At 40.1% G+C, this 25009-nt stretch overlaps 1 protein-coding gene and 1 long non-coding RNA gene across 9 annotated transcripts in view; one reads left to right on the top strand and one right to left on the bottom strand.

Annotated features, from left to right (window-relative positions):
- The window catches only part of LOC121925733, a 79455-nt gene extending 57838 nt beyond the window's left edge, over positions 1–21617 (bottom strand). Inside the window, exons 1-3 of the long non-coding RNA XR_006102943.1 lie at positions 21499–21617; positions 20491–20563; positions 1778–2257 (exon numbers count right to left, since the gene is read on the bottom strand). This is a non-coding gene — a long non-coding RNA (uncharacterized LOC121925733). The remainder of the gene's footprint in view (positions 1–1777; positions 2258–20490; positions 20564–21498) is intronic.
- Positions 12547–25009, top strand: part of RHOBTB1 (Rho related BTB domain containing 1) — a 112734-nt gene continuing 100271 nt past the window's right edge. For 5 of the 8 annotated variants that reach the window (XR_006102940.1, XR_006102939.1, XR_006102941.1 and 2 more), the window contains exon 1: positions 12547–12808. The gene's annotated coding sequence lies outside the window, so the exon portion shown is untranslated. Of the gene's footprint in view, positions 12809–21473; positions 23647–25009 lie in introns of those variants that run through there. The other 3 variants (XM_042458236.1, XM_042458230.1, XM_042458231.1) reach the window with 3 other exon arrangements.

The raw sequence follows: 25009 nt of genomic DNA, 5'->3' as shown, positions 1-25009 counted from the left end.
GAAGGCTAAATATCTCACAAAACTACATATCCCAGAATTCCATAGCATTGAGCCATGGCAGTTAAAGGGGTGTCAACCTGCATTAATTCTGCAGTGCAGATGCAACCTGGGAGACATGTATTTCAATTTGCCTCACAATCTGTATTATTGTAAATATAAAAGAGGCTATGCTCTTTTTTAAAAAATCCTTTTTAAATAACAGAAACAATTTCTTAGAAAAAATCCTCAGGGAAAATGAGATAAAAATGTTATTGTTGATTCTGTCAGTCATGTGTGGCACATGAAACATATTTCATTTTTAAAAGAAGGATAATGGTGGGTTGGGAGAATTATGGAACATTAATAAAGGTTGGTGGTTTAAAGTGCAGTGTGCAACCTTTTAAGATGATTGTTATCTCTTGTTGGTTTACTCTGCAATAAAATCAGCAGACCTAAAACTATTAAGTCCAAAGTAAGGTCTTCTTCTTGACATTTGTGTTGACCCAAAGATAACCCTATATTGTTAGCTGTCTGTTTGCAGTTGCCCAACTGAGAATGATAATTAGGAATTCACTATGGCAGCCATATCAGAGTTTCTTTCAGTTTAGTGAATCATGTAAATGTATTCCTGCAGTTCCAATGTAGTTAAGTAAGACTACTTCAATAAGTGTTTGCAGACTTCCTAGACTGAAGAAGATAGTGGGGGTAAATGGAAACTGTTCAGTGTTGCACTCCTGCAATGATGCAAAGGCTCTTCCATATAAACTTTGCTGAACTGAGATGTAAACTGCCATTTACAAAGTCTGTATTTGTCTACCTTGCTGGCAGAAGATAATACCTAAGTAAAAAGGATAATCGGATACACAGTTTTATTTGTATATCACATTTTCCACAAACACATTTTACTTCAATTGGCTCACAGAATACACAGTGTAAATTCAATAACCATAACTATAACACATTGTAATATAATAAAATGCAATATGGTGAGGTGAGGGGAGTCGACTACTGATGTGAGAAGCCCAGGGTGATGTCTCTACAAAGCTCTGGAGCTCTTTCACATTGCAAAATTATAGTGTTATAGTCTACTCGAACTGCCATGGCAACATCCTATAGAGTTTGGAGATTGGCAAGGCACTAAAGGAGTTCTCTGGCTGATAATTCTAAGTATCCCCCAACTGCAAATCTCAGGATTCCACAGGATGGAAATCATAGTGCTATAACTGTGTAGTGTGAAGGGGCCCCTGAACTGAGCAAAATGTACATCAGCCAGAACACAGAAAGACATGCTTACTGAAGGATTATGGGAGCTGCAGTCTTAAAAGGTCACTTCTTCTTCGTGGTCTCTGTGAATCACACAGTTGGGTTTCCCGCACCTGCACACTGCATCTTCAAAACTTTCTAGAATAGTTGTATAAGCTTTTTGGAATTAGCTTCACTCACCTTCAGGTCTGTCCCTCACTATTCCCTCTCATTCAGCTCAATTCCTTTTCATCCACCATGTGACCAGCATCAAAGAAACCTTTCTAGTTTACATCACTATTTTAGATAGCTTCTAATGGTCAAACAACTCCACTATTCTTTGGTTCCTCCCCACCCCCCACCCCCCGATCTGGTTCTTATTCTAGTTCTTTGTCTTTTAACTTTGCTTGTCTATGACTACTGTTCACATGTCCCTCTGGCTAGGCTCCAGAAAATCTGCTGTGATTGACACAGCCTGTCTTTTACTTTGGGCTTCATTGTGAAATGGCTTCATAATCCTCTTTTAAGAGTTGTGCAGATTGAGGAGCTAAATTACCTCGTCGTGATGGCCACTCCTGGTGCCTCCTCTGCTTAGGGGAAGAGCATGATATAGGGGCTTTATTGCACAGGGCTCCTGGGACATGACGAGAATGGTCCCAAAAGAGCCAGGAAGGGAACGGAAGGAGTGAGGGATACATTTTACTGCACACAGAGTCCCTCACTCCTTTCGTTCCCTGCCCTTCCATTCCCAGTCCGTTCCAGAGAGGAGATTTTTGAAGAGTTCTTAAAAATCTCCTCCTGTGGAACGGATGGGGAATGGAACGGAAGGAGTGAGGGACTTGTGTGTGTGATAAAATGCGTCCCCCCACTCATTCCAGGTCTGTTCCATTCTGAGAGCGATCCCTAGGAGCCCTGTGCTATAAAGTTCCCTGTCTTCAGTTTTGAGTGTCAGTCTTGAATGTTCTGCTCCATTCCAGGATGTTCCATCTACCCCATGTCAATCCTTGATGGGGGGAGTTGTTCCCAAAAACCTTTCCTGGGGAAAAAGAAGGCAAAAGAAAGAGAGAAAGATAGACAAACAAGATGAAATGATGCAGCTGACTCCCGGGCTGGTTGATAAGGTCTCAGCTAATACAGTGCCTTCAGTACTGAGAGAACCTTGATCTCACCCATCAGCAGAGTTGCTACAAATTGTTCAAGTTCAGTACAACTCTGCTTCAAATGGAGAGATCTTGGACTCAGCTCCAACCCACCATAATTTAATTCAGGAAAAAGCACACAGAACCTTCTGGCCTTGACCTTCTTGATCAGTGGTTATTCAGTTAGCTCCAATTCCTTCCCTCCATGAGCACCAACCTTCTGATGTACAGGCCAAGCAAATGCATACCTCACGCCCTGAAGACTAATGATAGGAACATGAAGACTATGCCTCCGGTACCTCCAAGGATAGGGACACTGACACATAGCAACTCTTAGACCCACCTAAGATGTTTATCATCTCCAACTACCTTCACAGATGGATCCAACACAATGTCATTCGATTTGTCACAGTGCTGTCCCCATTGCCTCACCTTGTACACTGTCATGGACTTCCCTGGGCCTGACTTAGAGGCACAGTCAGAGGACTCAGACTCTGAAGAAATGGAGGAGGATGAGACAGAGGCAGATCTGGGGCTGCCTGGCTCAGCAGTCCCAGAGTAGGTTCAGGAAGCTGAAGAGGGAGAAGCTGGCGCCGGCTTGGCGTTGGGGCTTCCCTCCCCTTTAGTTGATTGACAGAGAAAAGGGAGGCATGCAGGAAGGAATGTAGACAGGGATTGGTTGGTTTGGGTCAGATGTGGGGAGAGAAGGAGACTATTGGATGGCCAGGTTTTGGGCATTGAAGCCCGCGAGGCCATTAGGGAAGAGGGGTGCTCGCATGCTGGGAAAATTATGCTCCTCTTCTTTCTCTACCATGCACACAAGATCAAAAAATGCTTTCTCCAACGACACCAGATGTCTTCCGGGTCAAAACAACCACAGAGTGGAGATGTCATCAGTACACAGCCCTCAAAACGAAATACGCATGTGCTACAGCAAAATGTTCTGGGAACGTTCTCAAGAAAAAGTGATGCGCTGTGCAGTAAAATGCGTTCCCGTAACATTCCCATCACGTTCCACTTTCTTGAATGCGATAATACCCGTTCCCAGAACATTCCCAGAACATTCCATCTCGTAACATTCTGAGAACAATATGCGATAATCTTCACAGTTACAATGGCCACCCTTTATTCTACAGATAGTTAGGCAGGATCAGCATAAAGGTACAATGGCCAATCTCTGTCAGGAAAACAGCATTAGTATGGCATCATAACAGATGGTTGCTCTTCCAGGAAGAGCAGTATCAGCAGGAGGTTCCATTGCCAGCCTCCCTCAAACAAGACTCATCAAGATCACAACAGCCAGGCTGTTTTTTTTAGAGAGGCAGTATCAGCATGGGAGCATGACACTGCTTAGTCTCTTCTAACAGGCAATAGAGACTATGTGTGGGTACAAGGACCACCAGTATCTTTCACTGAAGGTACTGGTGTGTGTTGCAGTTTTCCAGCTACTGGACCTCTCCATTTTGCCTCACTGCAGTGCCACCATTAACTGAGAGGTTTAGTTTCTTTCCACCCAAAATCATATGTGATCTTTAGAAAAGGCTGTTTTTAATCTGCTTGTAGAGGATGCTGGACCAATGTTGCTTTCCTTCTCGTGTCTTGATTGCCTGAGATTTGAAGTAATAGTATTTCTTCATACTACTTCATTGTGTTTTGAAAAGCTGTGATATCAGGAAATCTTTATAAATAATAAATCTACAGGAGGATAAAAGTTTGTAAATATTCCTCTGCTAGCAGAAGCACCCATATCAAAATCCATAAGTCATATTCACATGACTTGGAATTTCCTAGTTTCCCACTATCTGGGTGCTTTCTCCCTTCCTCCCAAATTCACTTCCACTCACTCAAGTGGTCTTTTCTTTCCCACCCAGATATTCTGATACAGGCTGAGTCTTCCTTATCTGGAATTCCAAAATCTGAAATATTCCATAATCCAAAATTATCCACATGAGTGGCTGAGATAGTGACACCTTTGCTTTCTAATGGTTCAATGTACACAAACTTTGTTTCATACACAAAATTAATAAAACATATTGTCTATAAAATTACCTTCAGGTTATGTATATAAGCTGTATACAAAACATAAATGACCTTCATGTTTAGACTTGGGTCCCATCTCCAAGATACCTCATTATGTACCATATAAACTCGTGTATAGATCGATCTCATGTGTAATGGCAGGATTTGGGGCCAAAATTATGGATTTTGATATGAGCTGTGGATAGTTCAATAGAAAAACTTAGAGGTGTGTAACAAAGGATGTAACAGATGAAGTAAAGGGAAATAATCCCCCCTCCCCCTCCAAAAAAAGCCACACAAAGCTCTGGCAGGCATAACTATTTGTCTTCACCCTAAAGCATGGATGGATGAGAAGGGAACTATGGTGAATGGTGGCTGTGCAATGTGCAGGGGAGGCGACCAGGTAAGGACAGAGCTAAGAAAATGCACACATGGCAAAAAGGATGTCAGGTACAGTATTAACTTTTTTTTTTTAATCCCCTTCTCTGAGTAGAGTGATGGGAGTTTAATCTGTCCTGGGAGATCCTAAAAGAAGCACCAACACCTTCTACTCTCATAGTGCTCCTTTGAAGGGAAGTGCCAAAGAGCTGCCACCAATGCTATTTTCCTGCTCAGGCATTCAAAAAGGCCAGAAGTGCCACTGTGTGGAGAGAGAAGAGGGGTTCAGAACTTGTTTTAGGTTCTCTCAGGACAGATAAAGCTCTCCTCTTTGGCCACTCTACACAGAAAATGGGATGGTTCCTTTTTTGATAAAAGCTAAGATACAGTACTTACATTGACCCATGGATAAGTTGACCCAGGCTTTTTTGGGCTGTTTTTTTAACTCAGATTTCTAGATTTATGTATAATTTCTAGACTTATGAGTATGCACAGTATATGCAAATATTCCAAAAATTTGAAAAACTCTGAAGTCTGAAACACTTCTGGTCCCAAGGATTTTGGATAATGGAAACTTAACCGGTACTCTTTATTTTCCGTGGGATAACTGTTTTTCTCTCTTTCCTTACCTATTCAGGTGCTCCTCTCCCCACTCCACTCTTTTTCCTTCCCTATAGTCTTTCTGTCCCTCCACCCCAGGGCTGATTCAGCCTGTCTCTACTCACAGTTTCCCCCATCCTTTGCTAGGTGCCAGAGGGCCTTTCTTTTTCTCATTCACTATGCTTTTTTCTTTCTTCTCTACTTATCACTTGAGTGCTTAGGATTTTTATATAATTTTTTATGGGGGGGGGTTGAGACGAGGGAAGCCTTTTGAATGCCTTTTGAAAATCTAAGTAAACAATCTCTTCCAGTTTACTCATATCTTTAGGCTTATTGACATGCTCAATTAAGATTAATGATGTAGAAACCATATTGATCTTTCAGCAGGACTTCTCCTTCTATAGGATATATATATATATATTATAACATATCAGTTTACCTAGAAAAAAACCCCACTGAACTAATTGGTTTGCAATTTTCCTCAATCCCTTCCTAGTCCTGTGATACAAATGCCACACATAGCATTATCTTACATATTTTGATAGAAAATTAGCAGTATCACAACTGACCTTTCTAAGAACCCACAGATGAATATTATGATACAAATTTTCATGTTCCTTGAGAACAGTGTTGACTTGTTAACTTGAGATTCTAATTTAGTCAGTGTTCCAGTAAACATAGCTAAAAGAGAAGTGAACAAATATCCATGTGACCACCACACTATTAGGCAGATAGGAATATGTTTATATGCATTTAAACAGCAAGGATGCAATCCCCATCTTTCTCCATATGTACATATCTTCATGGTTAATACCAGAAGCCCAGCTCTCTGTCCTTGACCCCCACTGTCTGAGGTCTGGCAAATGGATATGTGAAACAAGAGCTTTTTCCTCATTGCAACATAGCTGTGGAATGCTCTCACTATGCTTAGGGACCTACCTGTCTCTATCATTCCTTGCCCTTCATAAGAATGGTCAAAACATACTTTTAGAAGAGGACTTCTGGGGATAGGACATGTTGATTTTCTCCAGGGCTATCCTGATTATATCTTTTGCTGCTTCTGTTCTTTCTTAGGTTGTGTTGCTTAATATTATATTTGTTATCTTTCTTTTATTACCACTGTCATTGTTGTGTGCCTTAAAATCATATTTCTGTTATCTTTCTTTTATTATGGTTGTTGTTGTTGTGTGCCTTCAAGTCGTTTGCAATGAACAGTGACCCTAAGGGGGACCTCTCATGGGGTTTTCTTGGCAAGTTTCCTCTGAGAGGGTTTGCCATTGTCATCCTTTGAGGCTGAGAGTATGTGATCCAACGTCACCCAGTGGGTTTTCACAGCACAGTCGGGATTAGCTATTTTGTATTATGCAAAATATGTGGGTTTGAGTGTTGGACTTTGACTGTAGAGACTAGGGTTTCAATCCCTGCTCAGCCATGGAAAACCATTTGGTGACCTCAGAAAACTTTGTGATAGGTTCACCTTAGGGTTGCAACAAATCAGAAGTGACTTGAAGGTATACAACAACAATAGTTATACAAAATTAGGGTATGCTTTTAAAAGTAAGTAAATAAATAAATAAATGCCATAAAGAGCCACTAAACATTACATTCAAAGACACTTTTGAATAAACTTGCATAATTTTGGGCTGATATCTAAAGCGTCCAAAATCATCAGTATTGTAATAACTTTCCTTAGCACCAATTACAATGTTACAAAGCACCAAGCAAGCTTTAGTCTAAAGCCAGTTTAGCTGGAAGTAAGTTTTACTGACATAAATTAACTAAAGTGGGCTCTGGCCCATAGAAGGTTATACGATTGATTAAATTTCTTAGATTACAATCCTATGTATCCGCTTATGCAGGAGCAAGCCTCATTGAATTCAACTCAATTTTTTTTGTATGTGTTAAAAAATACCACATGCTGTTCTCTGCAGAATAATTCCTCCACAGCACTTGGGAATGTTCAGCTATAAGGAGAATATTGCAAAGGAATATTTGTTTTCTCCTGCAACAAGGGGAAAAAACCCATCTATCATTATTTGTCCTCACATCTGAGGATAAAATAGTCAAGGACTGATATCCCCCATCTTTTACATGAGAGATTCTTTGTTGATATCAGTGGGGCAGTGCTTAATAAATTGTTAGCACTGGGCTTTGAATTACTTTTCGTGATCATCCCCATCCCACCCTTGTTTTTCTCAGCAATCAGGTTCCACATTTGAAAAATTAGATTCTTGTGATTTCATCACATGTCTTGACTTCTTGAACTTCTCAGACTGTTTTCAAACAATTAAGCGCATGATGAATCTTTGAGCAGATAACCTGTTGCATGCTCCCTCATTAAAGTGCATGCCAGCTTTCTGTGTTTGTTTTGAGCTTATCTTTAAGCTCCTTTAAATAGGCAAGATGGCATTTCTCGTGACAACCTTGTGATGTCAGAGGTCTAGGAAGTCCGGTAAAGGTGGCACGTTGCACGGTCCATAAACTTGCATTCCTGCTAGTTTTTAATGGGGATTAGTCACAGCAATAAAACACACGCCAGTCTTCAGATGATCTTCAAACAACTAGATATCTAAATATAACTAAGTCCCAAACAATCACTTGAAAGTAAGTTGGAAATACCTCTAATTAAATGAGTTTTTAGAATGGTTGTTTCTCCACATTGACTCTCCCATAAAGGCGGCACTCTTGTTTCTGCTCTCGTCTCAATTTCCAGTTGTGTGTGACAAGCAGAAATTGAGCAAATCGTGCTTCTCCCTTTACTGCACTTCCATCTCAGAAAATCATCTGCTGGATTGTTGTTACAATTTCTAAAGCGACTTGCACGGAGAAGAAAGGTAATATCTATGCAAGCAAGCATGTGTAAAGTTGTGTTGAGCAGGGCGTTAGAACAGATGGCCTACAAGACCACTTATAGATCTATGAGTATGTGAGCAATTTCTGTTGAACTCAGTGGGCTTCACATCCAGGTAACAATGAATACTAAAGTTAGGATTGTTCATGCCATTGTACTTCCCATTTTTGTTTATGGTTGTGAAAGATGGACAGTAAAGAAAGCTGATAGGAAGAAAATCAACTCATTTCAGATGTGGTACTGGAGTAGAGTTCTGTAGATAGCTAAAAAGACAAATAAATTGATCCTAGAGCAAATCAGACGTAAACTCTCCTTAAAAGCTAGTGTGACTAAGGCTGTTGTACTTTGGCCATATCTTGAAGACATTACAGTCGGCCCTCCTTATCCACAGATTTTTTTTATCCACGGATTCAAGTATCTACGGCTTGAAAATATTCAGAAAAAGCATAAATTGAAAATATATAAAATTCCATTTTATATTAGAGATACCATTTTGTTATGACATTGGAGTGAATGGGACTTGAGCATCCACGGATTTTGTTATCAGTGGGTGTCCTGGAACCAAAACCCAGCAGATAACAAGGGCCCACTGTACCATAATGCTTAGCAGATTAGAAGGCTGTAAAAAAAAGAGGAAGATTGCATTTCAGATGGATAGACTCAATCAAAGAAGCCATGGCTCAGAGGGTACATCTACACTATAGAAATAATGCTGTTTGACACCAGTTTAAGTGCTGTAGCTCCATCTTATATAGTCCTGGGATTTGTCATTTCACAAGGTCTTCAGCTTGCTCTGCTAAAGAGTGCTGGCACCTTGCAAAACTGCAAATCACAGTAGGATGGAGCCATGGCAGTTAAAGTGGTGTCAAACTGCATTATTTCTCCAGTGTAGATGCATCCTGAGTCTGCAAGACCTGAGCAGGGTGGTTGATGATAGGGTCCACTTGACAGTCTCTCATTCATAGGGTTGACAGCAGTTAACAACAGCAAAACAACAATGCCCAGGATTCAGCTGTGTTTGCTGTGTTTGCATTTAATGTTTTGGGCAGTGTCTGACTGGGACTATGCCCAATTCAAGATCCTAATACTAGTATATAAGGCCCTAACTAAGTAACTCAGGACCCCAGTGCTTTGAAAAACTACATTCCCCAGTTCTGATCAACCTGAGATGTGCGACTGGCCAGGGAGGCTGTGCTTGTCGTGCTCCAAAGTAATGTGACCCATGCGGCTGCAACTTACGTCAAGGCCAATCTGAGCTATGGAGACTTTTTCTAGTAGAGACTGAGTTGTCCACTACCCTCCTGTCTTTCAGGTGCCAATGTAAAACATCTCCAGTATTTGTTTGATCTTTAGGGAAGTGAGCACGTTTGCTTGATTCTGCTTGTTTTCACTATTTTATTTTACTGCTTCATTTTAGCAAACACAGTTTATGAATTTATAGGCTTTTTGTATGTGTGTGTGGTGCCTACAAGGTACCTGTCGACATATGCTGGCCCTGTGATTTCATAGTGCTTTCTTAAACATTTTTAATCCGTGATTTTAGCTACATGCTGCCCACAGATCCTATGAGGAAGGATAGGACATAAACCAAGTAAGATGATAATGTTGATGATTCCTTTTGTAAGAATCAGCTTGTTGCCTGTTTGTCTTTTTTTAAAAAGGCAGCTGCCTGAAGCAATTGCTTCATTCTCTCTAATGACAGAGATGGCTTGGCTCACAGCAGGTTCCCTACAAAATTCAATAATGCTTCTAGATGCAAGTAATTAACCTTAAGACAGCAGTCTTCAAAATTTCTACCCCTGGGTGTTGCACATTTTGTGTGTGTCTATTCATAAACTGTATATATGTGTTTGTGTGTGTATGCATATCTGGTGTGTGTGTGTGTGTGTGTGTGTGTGTGTGTACTGTATATATATATACATACACATATATACATATTCATACACACACATATAAATATTATGAGAGCCAGCATGGTGTATTGGTTTGAGCATTGCTTAGCCATATAAACCCACTAGTGGACCTTGGGCAAGTCACACTCTCTCAGCCTCAGAGAAAGAGAATGGCAACCCCCCCTCTGAAGAAACATGCCAAGAAAACCCCATTAGGGTCACTATAAGTCAGAAACAACTTGAAGGCATGCAACAATACATATTATGCTTAAGAACAGCCTTCAAAACTTATATTGTTGGGCATTACACATTTTGTGTATATTCATATATAGAGGTATGTATGGTATGTGTGTATGTGTGTGCTGGCGTGGCGTAGTGGTTTGGGTGCTAAGACTCTAGAGATCAGGGTTAGATTCCCAGCTCGGCCATGAAAGCCTCTGGGTGACCTTGGGCAAGTCACACTCTCTCAGCCTCAAAGGGAGGCAATGGCCAAACCTCTCTGAACAAATCTTGACAAGTCAGAAATGACTTGAAGGCATGCAAGAACAACAAAGCTGGAAGGAGGCTGTGGGTTGACAGTCTGTCCTCCTTTTCCAGGACGTGTCCTATGTTTCTACCTTCTCTCCAGGTATGAATAACTAACTGCTTTATCACACTAGGGGGCAAACAGGATTTAAAAGAGAGTTAAACTAGAGAAAACCAGGAAATGTCATGTGATAAACATCAGGCATTTCCTTCGTTTAAATCCTGTTTGCCCCCTAGTGTGATAAAGCAGCAAGTGGAGTGTAGGGAGTCTCCTTCCTTGGAGGTCTTTAAACAGAGGCTGGATGGCCATCTCTCGGGGATGCTTTGATTGAGATTTCCTGCATGGCAGAATGGGGTTGGACTGGATGGCCCTTGCCGTCTCTTTCAACTCTATGATTCTGTGTGTGTGTGTGTGTGTGTGTGTGTGTGTATACATACACACATACATATTATGATTAAGACAACAAATTACGACCAAAACTTTTATTTATTTAATTAATTAATTTTATTTACCGTATTTATACCCTACTCTTCAGCCAGAGTGGCTTACAGTTAGTTAATTAGACATTTCCCTGCTGCCTTCAGGCTTACAATCTAAAAAGACAAGACAGAAAAGAAGAAGGGGATGGCAGTGGGGAAGAGGAATAAGTCCACCGCTTCTTCTCTCCCTCTGAGGCATGGACCAGGGCAGAGGGACTTATGTGTTCTCCCAGTACCACAACTATAATAAATGTATTTTTACTCATTTTTTACAATAGCCCCTGAAGGAGGCCAATTTGTGATAAGGCAGAAACACATTGGGTTTTTTTGTGATTACGTGCTTTACAGTTTTTTGCTCTGTGTGTATATATGTATATATGTGTATGTGTGTGTATACATATATATTTGTGTATGTGTGTATATATACATACATATATATATATAAACACACACATATATATACACTGTGTGTTTGTGTGTATGTGTGTGTATATATATATAGTATTATTGTATTGTTTTTGTGTTTTTAAGCTGCCTTGATCCTACGGAGGTGGGATATAAATAAAATTTTAGTATTAGTATTAGTATTATTATACAGTGGGTCTTTTGTTATCTGCTGGAGTTTGGTTCCAGGATCCCCCGTGGATAACAAAATCTGTGGATGCCCAAGTCCCATTAAATACAGTGGAAAGGCAAAATGGTGTCCCTTATAAAAAATGGAAAATCAAGGTTTGATATTTGGAATTTATACCCTTTTTTTTTTTTTTTTGGTAATATTTTCTAGCGGTGGATGCTTGAATCTGTGGATAACAAAACCCGTGGATAAGGAGGGCTGATTGTGTGTGTGTGTGTATCAATTTTGTGTGTGTGTGTATATATATACATTTAAATATATATATATGTGTGTGTATATATATATATATATATATATATATACACACACACACACATATATATATATATCCTACTACAGTATCTATACACACACAATGGATATATATATATATATGCCCTCCTTATCCACGGATTTTTTTATTCATGGATTCAAACATCCACAGCTTGAAAATATTTTTTGAGAAGTATGAATTTCAAATAGCAAACCTTGATTTTTAAATAATTCTTACATTATTATATAATTATTAATATATGTGTGTGTGTGTGTATTCACAAGTACCCATGGCCAATAAACCAAAGGTAGGAGAGAAAAACAGTGAGGGAGGAGGCAGGTCATCGTCCCCTGAGGGAGCTCCCCTTCCTTCAGGAGCTGTGAAAGCATTATCTTATACACTCCGTCCCGCCAGAGTCAAAAGTGCGCGCGGGTGGGGAGGGGGCGGGGCTGGGCGGGGTGGCAACACAGAGCCATCTCCTCTCTCCCGCCCCCGCCCCCCCCACCGCCCTGACCCTTGGCGGTTGGAGCGGGCGTCACGTGACCCCCCATATGGCTCCCGTGCTGCATGTCCCAGTCAGGAGGAGAAAAGAGAAGGCTGCGAGCTGGGAGGCGGGGTGTGGCGCGCCTTGGGAGAGCGCGCGCAGAGAGCAAGACAGAGAGAGGGAGGGACGGTTAAGAAGCTGCATCTGTGCAGCTCCCGAACTCTGTGGCGCGCGCTCTCTCTCGACTTTCCTTGAGTCTCTCTCTCTCTCTTTGTGCCCCCCCCCCATCCGCAGCTTCTGTCTCCGGGACGTTCTCCCTCCCCAACTGTCAGGTGAGGCAGGCGCGCGCGCGCTCTCGGGTGTCGCTCAACATCCCTCTCCCCCCCCCCTTTTCAGCCCGAATGGTTTAGGCGAGTGGGGTTCGGAAGCTGAGCGGTGGGCGAGTGGAAGAGTGCACCTGCCGAGTTAAAGGGGGGGGGGAGAAGAGAAGGATTTGAGGTTCCAAGCCCTTGCAGAGCTGGAGGAATACAGAGAGAGGAGGGAGGGAAGGATGCTGCAATGTCTGTGCAGCCAAAAAGAAAAAGAAAATAAGAGGGGCAGTTTAGAAATTATAATAAATAATAAATTATTATTATTATGTATTATTATATAATTATTAATTATAATAAATAATAATGATTAAATACTAATACTTTATAATTAATTATAAATAATTATTATTAAATAATAAAATGTATTGTTATATTTATTATAATTATTAACTACATATTACTAATTAATAATTATTATTTAATATAATTAATAATTGTATAATAATACTTTATTATTTATTATAATATTTGTAAAAATAATTATACAGTAGTTACTAATTATATAATAATAATAATAATAATAATAATAATAATAATAATAATAATAATAATACTTTATTATTTATTATAATATCATATTTGAGAAAAAGAAACCATGTCATAATTTCTAACAATAATAAATAATAAATATTATTATTTATTAGAAGCTATGACATGGTTTCTTTTTTTGCCAAGATGATGAAGAAGAAGCATGTAGTTTCCTGGCTTGAAGTTTTATAATAAAGCAGAGGGATGGCGGGACTTGGTCAAAAGTTTGACTGGGAGAAAGGCGGGATATAAATCCCATAAATAAATAAATACACTCAGACTTGTAAATGTAATCCGAATCGTAATCCTGACTAGAACAGCCCTATATATGGGGCTTGTTCATAGTGCTATTATGTGTATTAAGCGCTGTCAAATTTTAGTCAGGTTTTAGTGTCCCTCTCATCCTCAAATAAATAAATAAGTGCAGTGTTTATGCATTCTGTAGTGGTTTTTGAGTATTGGACTAAAACTCTGGAGATCAGGGTTCAAATTCTGGCTTGAGCATGGAAACCCAGTAGGTGACCTTGGGCAAGTCACACTCTCTCAGCTTCAGAGATGGCCATGGCAAACCCCCTATGAAGAAACTTGTCAAGAAAACCCATAATAAGGCCACCTTAGAGTCACTATAAGTCAGAAACAACTCGAAGCACACAACAACAGTCTGCACATATAAATTAAATGTCTGTTTTCCAGTATATGATACTATGCAAGACAGTACAGTTTGCCATGCATATGTTTTACCATGCATATATTATGCCTAGCATATATTTTTTATCAATAGAAGAAATGTATTTCCAGCGTCTCCAAGCGGTGAGAAGTCCATGGGTAGCACTACTACATTGATCCTATAATGTCTACCCCAAAATAAGTCCCACCAAGGCAAATGCTACTATGGTATATGACTGTGCCTTTAGTATCTTTTGAGAATGGGTCTGCACTGGAGACTTGTAGTGTCTTTGTAATATTTGTTTTGTTTACAAGTGCAAAAGCATAGGTAGATTCCTACAGCACACCATAAAGCATTGGTTCTCAACCTTTCTAAAGCTGTGACCTTTTAATACAGTTCCTCATTTTGTGGTGACCCCCAACCATAAAATTATTTTTGTCTCGGTTCCTAAGACCATTGAAAATATGTGTTTTCCGATGGTCTTAGGTGACCCCTGTAAAAGGGTCTTTTGACCCCAAAGGGGTCGCGACCAACAGGTTGAGAACCACTGACCTAAACCCAGTTACAGAAGTCCGTATCACTTTTCGACAGTGTGGACAACTTGGAACAGCTACTAAGGTATTGTAAAAGAAGAAAGTGCCAGGGCAGGCTTGCTGATGAACATAAAGAAAACAAAAATAATGAACACAGAAGATCTACACAGATTCAACCTAGATAATTACGAAATTGAAATAGTAAAAGAGTTCCCATATCTTGGGTCAAACACTGGTCAAAATGGGGACTGCAATCAAGAAATAAGAAGAATATTGGGACTAGGAAGAGCAGCTATGAAAGGATTAGAAAAGATCCCAAAATGTAAAGATATACAACTGAGCATGGAAGTTAGAATCATGCCATTGTTTTCCCTATTGCTATGTCCGATTGCAAAAGCTGGATAGCGAGGAACGCAGATAGGAAGAAAATCAGTTCATTTGAGATGTGTTGCTGGAGAAGAGTTCTAAGGATACTCCAAAAAGACAAACAAATGAATCCTAGAACAGATAAAGCTTGAACTCTTCCTGGAAGCCAAGATGATAAACTCGAGGTTGCCGTACTTTGGTCACATCATGAAAAGGCACAACTCATTGGAAAAAGCAATAATGCTAGGAAAGATGGAGGCAGGTAGGAAGAGAGGAAGACTGCATGCTAGATGGATGGACTCTATTAAGGAACTCATGGGCATGGATTTATAGGACCTAAGCAGATCAATAGAAAATAGGGAGTCTTGGAGATGTCTCATCCACAGGGTTTCCATGAGTCAGGATCGACTCAAGGGCTAACAACAACAACAGTAGGGACTCCAACCCTTGCATACTGTTTCCAGTCCAGTTAGACCTGTAGTCTTTTGGGCCCCTCTCTATGTTCAAACCGATTAACTGCTTCCTTTCCTCACACCTTCATGCAGAGAATAGGTCTCAGACGCCACCGTGGAAGTAAGCTGTCCATTCAGAAAAGAACAGACACCTACTATCTAATTCCAAGCTGTTGTCTCCCATTAAAGAAGATAGCCTCTTATCATCTTGGCTGCCTAACATGGGATTAGCTTAATAAGGCTGGGTATTAGCAACTTTAATAACAATATTACCACATAATATACCAGTATAGTAACAATGGCTATTAACTTTCTGTCTTCATACAGCAGCTCTTACATAGTTACCTAGTTTAAATGATAAAAGCTGCTTCAAAAAATGTTTTCATCTATAAGAAAGAAGAGATTGGGGCTCAGAGTGAAACAGGCTGCCCTCACTTTTTGATGCAAAGGTGGGAAAGGTATCTGTACATACTTAGAGGTAAAAATATTAAATTACTTTTGCATTTATTCCAAGATCTGACTCAGCAGTTAAAAGCTGATTAAAGAAATAATACCACAATCCTATGCATATTTACTCTGAAGCAAGTCCCACTGAATTGTTTTGGGCTTACTTCCAAGCAACTGTGTATAGGATTCCAGTATAAGACCTCATGGGTTTTAGCGTGAAATATGCATTGTTCAAATCCTTTATTTTCTTTTTTAAGATCTACCATGTATTTTACAGTGCCCATTTCAGCACTGCTCCTTTAGGGTGTTGTCATTTTATTCCTTCTCTCATCCTGGTCATTCAGGAGAATGTAAAGGACAATAGGAAGAAGAGATTCAGCCAAACCAAGGGTTAAGCTGTCTTGTTTGTGCACTGAATGGTACATTACTTTCAACTCTGGATATTTCCCAAATGTCTTATGAGTAGTCTACACTAGGGGCAAAAGTCCAAATGAAATCCTGCCCCTGCTCCAGAGCCATCCCACATAACTTTTTTCCATAGGAACATTGGACAGATTGACTGCACTACCTGACTGTCCCTGTGGAGTTTCCTAGGTCCATGGGCACTGCTCCTGCCGCTATTCCCATTGCTGCCATTGCTTCTGCCACCACTGCCCCTGCCTCCTCTCCCTGTTATCACCTTCAGACCTTGTCTGGGGCATTTCTTGGCCCAAACTCTTGCCAATGCCAGCTCTACTGGTGGACCCATTGCTCTGAGGCAAACAAGGTGCCCAAGCTGTTATTGTCTGGCCTTAGCAAGTACCTACCCGAATATACTCAACTATAAGTCGACTTCATATATAAATCGAGGACAGGGTTTGGGGCCAGAATTATGGATTTTGATATGACCCATGGATAAGTTGAGGGTAAAACTTAGTGGCATGTAACAAAAGATCTAAAGGATGAAGGAAAGCAAAACAACGTCAAAGAACATACAAAATTCCAGCAGGCATAACTGTTTGTGCTCACCCTAAAAGCTGGATGGATGAGAAAGTAGAGGGGAAATCACAAGTGATTATATTTTTGCATTTTAACAGGCAATGCTTGCTTTTTTTTAAAGTAAAAGTTAAAGTACAGTATTTACATTGACCTGTGGATAAGTTGACTCAAGTTTTTTGGGTCAATTTTTTGACTAAAATTTCTAGACTTATACATGAATATAAACAGTAAGAGGTGGCTCTGGCTCAAATGTCATGTTTGGGAAAAGCATTTGAAGGTGGCACCCAGGGTGGAAGCAGCGGGGAGTTGGATTGGGGATAGGGAGTACAAAACTCCCCAATATGGAAGACTACCCCGAATCTGAGGCAGATAGAGCCATATGTCTTGTGGCCTTATCGTCCCAGATTTGGCAATAAGGCTGCATGTTGTGTGGCCTTATTGCCCCAGATTTGCAGGGCGAGCAGATTTTTAATGTGTTTTTCAGCCGTGTAGACAAGCCCTTAGATGTTGCTGAGGAAAACAAGTTAAAGAATAAAGACTAAGCCGTTTTCTTTGTCATCTCTGTAGTAGTTTGCTCAAGTCATGCTTAATAAAACAGAATAAAACTTCAACTACAGGTTAACATGCTGTATACTGATAGCAATCTTGTAGATCCCCTTGTGTATGTTTACTTGCAGGTAAAGCTTGTTGTTTTCAACAGGGTTTTATTATACCAAATTTATACACCATTCAATTTCTTTGAACCAATGTGCATTGCTTCTGAGTAACTATACAGAAGATTTTATCTTGAGCATGCCTAGGCAACCCAAGCACAATCATATATATCTATATGGAAATAAATCCTGTTGGGTTCAGTGGGGATTGTTCCCAGGAAGGTAACTGGGTACAGGACTGCAACATAGTTAGCCTTAAAATGACACAGAAGAAATTAATGGACACGCTGGAAGAGACAACAGCGCAAATAAATCAATAATATAAGGGTCACAGTATTGATGCTGAGGTTGATTCTGAAAATGGGCACTAAATAGGCCCCAAATCTCCATATGAATGCTGCCTGATCCAAAAGAGGTTATATAAAAAATACTTAATTGCATATTTCATTTTTAGACATAGGGCAAATTCTGCATTACAGATGGCAGAGATTCTGCCACCCACAAACAAAGAATTGAGTTCCATTGAATCAGTGAAATTTACACCTGTGTAAAGTGTGTTTCAACCAGAGTTAAACACTTTTGGAAAGGCCTGTTTATACATTTAGACATATGCTTAACTTTGCCTGTAATATTTGTTACTGTTATATGCTGTTGGTTTCAACCCAACGAATGAGAGATCTCCAATTTCCTTGATCATTAGCTTCCCTGCTGAGGTCTTGCAATCTCAGGGTTCTGTCTTCCTTGATTATATCTCTCAATCTTCCTCTTTTCCTACTACCTCCCACTTTACCAAGCATTACCATCTTTTCCTTTGAGTCACATAATCTCATATGTCCAAAGTAGGATGGCCTCAGTTTAGTTGTCTTAGGCCCGGTACAGACAGGCGGAAAGCATCATCCTTGGGTCAAAATTAGTGATTGGGAGCGTGCATCAACCGCATGCTCCTAAACCCTAATTTGCAATGGCGGCGCCATCATGGCAGCCTCTCATCCACATGGGGGCTGCATGATGACGCAAGCGCTGTGCAGAGTCCAGACGTCACTGGCAGGTAGTGTCATCATGACGGCGCCCTTTCCTGTTTACGATGGTGTAAAAAGGAAGCGACTCTAGGTAGCTTCTTTTTGGCAGCGTGGCGGTGTTGCAGCATGCGGCTGCTGTAGCACCAACTCAGGGCAAAAACGGGCGGTGCAGAGCTACTCATCTGTCAAGTCCCTTAGCCTCTAGTGAGATTTCACACCTGATTTGCTTTTGGACCCATTGATTTATCTTTTAAGTACTGTAGTCCATGTTGTCTGTAAACATTTTACCATCACCACATTTCTTCCTGTCAATTTTCTACACTATCCAGTTTTCACACCCATACATAGAAATTGGAAATACTATGGCATGGTGATTCTTAGGAGATTATTACACACAGCTTTTAAATCCTGATTAGATTTGGAAAAATAGCTTTGGAGATATTTATGACACACACATATATAATAAATAAGTTTTTATTTATATCTCCCGCTTCTCCCTTCAGATTGCCTCTAATCCATAATTTATGTGACACCCCCCCCCCCCAATCTGTTAAATATACTGGAGGGGGAAGGGGGCCACCAGGGCGGGGTAGGGGGGGAGTCAGGAAGCAAGTGTGATGGCGGCAGTCACACGATTGAAAAGATATGTAGTAATATGTGACTACAAATAAGTATAATTCTGTTTACACTGACAAGCACAACTGCAGTGAGAAGAGGGCTCATACAGCAAAGCCTGCAGTTTGATATTTAATGATATCTTCCTACAGCTGATGCTTGAAACATTCCTTAAATAAATCTGAGTTTGTTGTCCAGCCGTCTGAACCTAAGCATCTTTGTTGAGAAGTATGGCGGGTTATAAACCGCCACTTGGGACGTCCTCAGGACGTCCCAGTTTAAAAAAGGGGTGTCTCTTCCAGACGCCCCTATTCCTGTTACGGACTCTGTCCGTAACAAATGGCGGCGGCCGTTCCACATGTCCGCCGCCATCTTGACGTAACGGACGCTGTGCGTCCTCACGTCGCACGGTGCTAATGACGTCGCGAGTGCGCCATTAGCGCCTCGCAGCGTCATTAGCGCACCGCCAGAAGAAGCTCCATTTTGGAGATTCTTTTTTGCTCCGTAAGGGAGCCGCGCGGTTTGGCTGCGGCGGCTACCTCACGGAGCAAACAGCAGTGCTGGGAGACCTCCGCAAAGCAGCGGTTTGTAACGCCTCTATATCTAGTATTTACACTGGGCCATTGGCATCTTCTGGGGTTTGATTCCATGACTCCTCATGGATACCAGAATCCATAGGTGCTCAAGTCTCATGAAACAGAGTGGGGCAATAAAATTGTGTCCCTTATATAAAATGAAAGCTTGCTTTTTTGGAATTTTAAAAAATATTTTCAAGCTGTGGATGCAGAATCAGTGAATATGGAGGGCTGATTGTGTCTTCAAGATTGCAGTCTTAATCTGTGGTCCTTATTAGAAAGTAATCAAAACCAGAGCCATTATTCTATAGACTACACAGTGAGAGTGTCTATAGATCAAGGGTGGGATTGCGTGGCCTAAATGCTGTTGGACTGCAATGCCCACTCTTGGCTATGATGGCTAGAGCAACTGGGAGTTGAGAGTTCAGTAATATCTGAGAGCCACATATTTCTGACTCTGCTATAGATACTCAACACAAAGTTTGGAAAGTTCTGGAATTAATTTTCAAGAACAATTTTAGAATGGTAAATATACACAGTACAGTGGGCCCTTAGTATCTGCTGGGGTTTTGTTTAAGGACCTCCCCCCCCATGGCTACCAAAGCCCCATTAAATGCAATGGCATAGTAAAATAATGGCCCTTATACAAAATCGCAAAATCAAGGTTTGCATTTGGAATTTATATTTTTTTTACTATTTCAAGCCATGCATGCTTGAATCTGTGGATAAAGAATCCATGAATATGGAGGGATGACTGTACATACAAGTATTCTTACTCTGATTTAGTCCAAAATCATAGTTGCACAATACCTTTGTTAGGGTCTGGAAGGGTCTGGAAACCTTGTCCTATGAGGAACGACTTAGGGAGCTGGGGATGTTTAGCCTGGAGAAGAGAAGGTTAAGAAGTGATATGATATCCCTGTTTAAATACTTGAAGGGATGTCATATTCAGGAGGGAGTAAGGTTTTCTACTGCTCCAGAGAACAGGATCCGTATCATTGAATGCAGGCTATAGGAAAAGAGATTCCACCTCAACATTAGGAGGAACCTCCTGACAGTAAGGGCTGTTTGGCAGTGGAAGACACTCCCTTGGAATGTAGTGGAGTCTCCTTCCTTAGAGATCTTTAAGCAGAGGCTGGATGGCCATCTGTCAGGGATGCTTTGATTGAGAGTTCCTGCATGGCAGGGGTTGGACTGGATGGCTCTTGTGGTCTCTTCCAACTCTAGGATTCTAGGATTGCCAGAATATCAGAAAAGTGGCAGTATTTAGTATTTGGAGTTCTTCAGAACTCTTCATCTGATTAGACAGTTCTGTATATTTGGTTGTTCTTTATGGATAATATCACACAATTACAAATTTTTACTCATAGATCACATGACTAATTTTGCTTTCTATGAGACATCCAGTTACTATTAAATGTTATTTCCAATCAGTGCATTATATCAAGCAAAATGCAGCTTACTACATTATATTCTCTCTAGAACATTGCACACAAAGTCCATGTTTTGTTGTTAATAATTGTTAATTATTTATGTATTGTTAATAATTCAGGTAAAAGTTCTTATGTCTCTTTTATGACATAGTTTTAAAGAGAGGGTAGTACACCACATCTTAATACATCTCATGGTTTTTTCAGCTGATAGAAATTGAAATGAAGGAGGCAAAATACAACCTTGCACTTTCCCCCTTACTTTCATTAATCATTTAGAACTCTCATAATGGGAAATTTGATACACCCTTTCCTTGGATCACCTGGCACTTACCAAATGCTATAATATAAAAGAGAATATATCCATAGAAATTGGATAGGGCCTTACTTATTCCAATCCTTGATTCAAGAGAAGACTGAAATCTTGATAGAAACTCATTTCTCTTTTTAAAAAACACCTAGGAAAGAAGATTTACACAGCTCACTCTGGCAGTTGTTTTCTTTTGTGCTTAATAACTTGGAGATCTATTAGGCAATTTCAGAGTTCATGCTGCCTAAAAAGGTGTGGCAACATTTTGAATAATATGAATCTCAGTTAAGGGGAAATCGTGAATTCGTCTCAGGTTGTCTCACTGTATAAAACGTATAAAAGTAATGTGATGTAAGGTATTTTTTAAAGGTTATTTCCATCAGGTTGTTGTTTAGGCTTTGGTCTCTATAAAATGGGCTTTGTACATTAGCATAAGTTGGACCTGAGGATTTTGCTAATAGAAATGACATTTGCTTTCTTATTTATTTATTGGCTTTATATCCTGCCTTTTACTCAAAAATGGGACTCGGGGAAGCTCACAGTAATGCAAAACTTATAAAATAAGGCAATTAAAACAGAAAAAAGATAGGCTATTAAAACAGAATAAAATAAAAAACCATATTGAAACAATTAAATGCATAATTTAAAATACATAACTATGAAAAATTCAGCATCCAACAGGTAACAAGCCCTCTTCTCAGCAGCCGATAGGTTACCAAAAACTTGTCTGAATAAAAGTCTTGTTATTTGTCAGTGGAAGGACAAGGTGGAGGGATGAAGCTTAACGATTACCTTGGCTGTTGTGTGCCTTCGAGTTGTTTCTGACTTACGGCGACCATAAAGCAAGCCTGTTGTGGGGTTTTCTTGGCAAGATTTGTTCAGAGAAGGTTTGTCATTGCCTTTCCCTGAGGCTGAGAACGTGTGACTTGCTGCCCAAAGTGGGTTTCCATGGTTGAGCCCATCGAATTGAACCCAGGACTCCAGAGCTGTAACCACTACACCACACTGGCAGCCCATTTTTTTAATAGGCATTATTGGCAGATATTACTTTCTACTATGTAATACTCTTTCTAGAACATTGCACACAAAGTCCATGTTTTGTTGTTAATAATCATTAATTATTTATGTATTGTTAATAATTCAGGTAAAAGTTCTTACGTCTCTTTTATGACATAGCTTTAAAGAGAAAGAATAGTACACCACATCTTAATACATCGCATGTTTTTTTGAAACCAAGTCTTGATGGTTAGGACTCGATTACTTCCTGAATAAACTGTCTGCCTTTAAGATGTGGTCTGAAACTAGTGCTCAAGTTGTATCTTCAGTGGAGGCACTGTTGCATGCCCAGCACTTTGTGACATTAGATTGGTGTGTTAATGGATTTTTCTGTAGCAGCACCTCAACTATGAAACTCCCTGCCTTGAGGAAGTTAAGCTGGTCCTTTCTCTTTTAAGCTTCAGATGAACGGCCAAAACCGTTGTTCTGCATGGCATTCAGTGTTTGAAATTGCCATGTTAACTGTTTCCAAACTGGATTCTAGGATTGTTTTTAGACTGTTTAGTTTTTAAAGAATATTTTAACGTGTTTTCCAAATGTTTTATTCTTACATTGTTTTAATTCGTTTTTGTTGGCTCATCATCTTGGGAGTCCTTGTGCACTGGGAGGAAATAACAGAAATACAGTAAATGAATACATAAATGATAAAAAATAGCAATAGCTAGCTTTTTGAGTGGGAAAAGTGGGCTGAGAGTTTTGAGATAATAGTTGTATTGGAGGCAATGTGCAGGTCAACTGTGCTGAAGCAAGATTAGTAGTTAATGTTGGATGTTTTAGAGGTTTGCTTGCTCTTGACAGAATCTGCTTATCTGTAAATCATGGTGGAAATAGTGCAATCTCCAGCTGTTGCTGAATGCTAGTTTTTAACAGTCCTATACTAGTTACTGTTGCTTGGAGTTATAATTCAGTAACATCTGGCAAAGATCCAATGTTGTGAGCGTTGGATGATGACTCTGGAGGCTAGGGTCTGAATTCCCACACAGCCATGAAAACTCACACTGGGTGAACTTGGGGACAGTCTCTCAGCTTCAGAGGGAGGCAAAGACAAACCCCATTCTGAACAAATTTTCTAAGAAAACTCCCCTTAAGGTCACCATAAGCCAGAAACTACTTGAAATCACAAGCAACAACAATATCCGGAAGGTCACACAACAGTATTTCCACATCAGCGTAAGTAAAAAAAACATTGTAATGATACCAGAAGTCATGTTGTCTCATCTGAAAGAAGAGCTTACAATATTTGAGGAAATGCAATACTCTTAACACTGAGAGAAAGAGTAGGATACTGTTTTCTTGGAGTGAAAGTCTGAGCTGCTAAGTAACCCAAAATACAGTGGACTTGTGAAAGAAGTTGAAAAATATTGGCTATGCATGGAGCTGTATACTACATTACACAGAAATGGAAGGACACATGGCAGCAGTAGTTCTGACTACTTCAGAGCAGGTCAAAAAGGAGGAACTTAGAGGTTTTAGAACAGCTTCCCCATAGCTAGTGACCTCTAGATTTGTTGGACTACAACTCCTGTCATCCTGATAGAGCATGGCCAGTGGCCATGTGGAGATGAGCATGTCATTTGGCAGCTGCAAGGGGTCAAAAGTGATCTAGAAGCCCAGTTAGGACTGGCTAAGGAGTCCTAGGTGGATGAGCAGCTAAGAAGCTTGGACTGTGGGATATTTTAGTCAGTAGCTGAAAATCAGCTTTATCTACCTTGAAGCCTGCCAGCACTATAGCTGCACTTACTGGAAAATGGTGAAGAAGAGAAGAGAGCAGCAAGAAATGCAACAAGGGCAAGTGTGCACTAGAAGTCAGTGGTCCGGATAAAGACTAGCCATAGATGCCTGTTGTTTATGCACGGAATAAAAATATAGTTGTTCATTAAGGTTTTGAAGCCTGATTAGACTTACAGAAACCCTTCCATGTGCATGGTTTAATTCACTTTAAGCTATTTCAGACTATTTGAACTCTTTTAATCTGTCTTTAAATTTAATTGTTTAATACGATTGTTAGCTTTTTGAATTTATTTTTATTATTCATACTGTTTAAATTTGTTAGATTGGTTTTCGTAGGCTGCCCTGAGATCCCTGGATAAAGAACAGGATACAGTATAGACATTTTAATTAATAAATAATTGAAGGGAAGTGTATCTACTTGAATATGATACCATGGCTAGGATAATTGTTTAGGAAGTTGCAGAGAATAGTCAAAATGTTGTGCATTTTGTTTCTTTTTTTTTTACCACTGCTCCCAGAGGCTTCTAGCCGGCACTGCATTGACTATTCTGGCTAAGAAATTCTGGGAGTAGTAGTCTTAAAAAGATAATTTTTCCAAATTTTGCAGTGCGGGGAATAATGTGTAACTCCCAGCTGGCCTGAATCAATTGTCCCGTGTAGTTCAGTTACTTATGTGTGTGTACATGCTTGTGTATATATGCCTTCAAGTTGCCTGTCGACTTATGGCAACCCCATGAGGAATACCCGGTTTTTAGCTCTGAAATATAGGGCCTGTACAGACAGACCAAAATAAAGCTGCTTT

Source organism: Sceloporus undulatus, chromosome 3 (assembly GCF_019175285.1).
Source record: "Sceloporus undulatus isolate JIND9_A2432 ecotype Alabama chromosome 3, SceUnd_v1.1, whole genome shotgun sequence".
NCBI classification, from domain to species: Eukaryota; Metazoa; Chordata; class Lepidosauria; order Squamata; family Phrynosomatidae; genus Sceloporus; species Sceloporus undulatus.
This window is presented reverse-complemented; position numbering and strand designations above follow the sequence as displayed.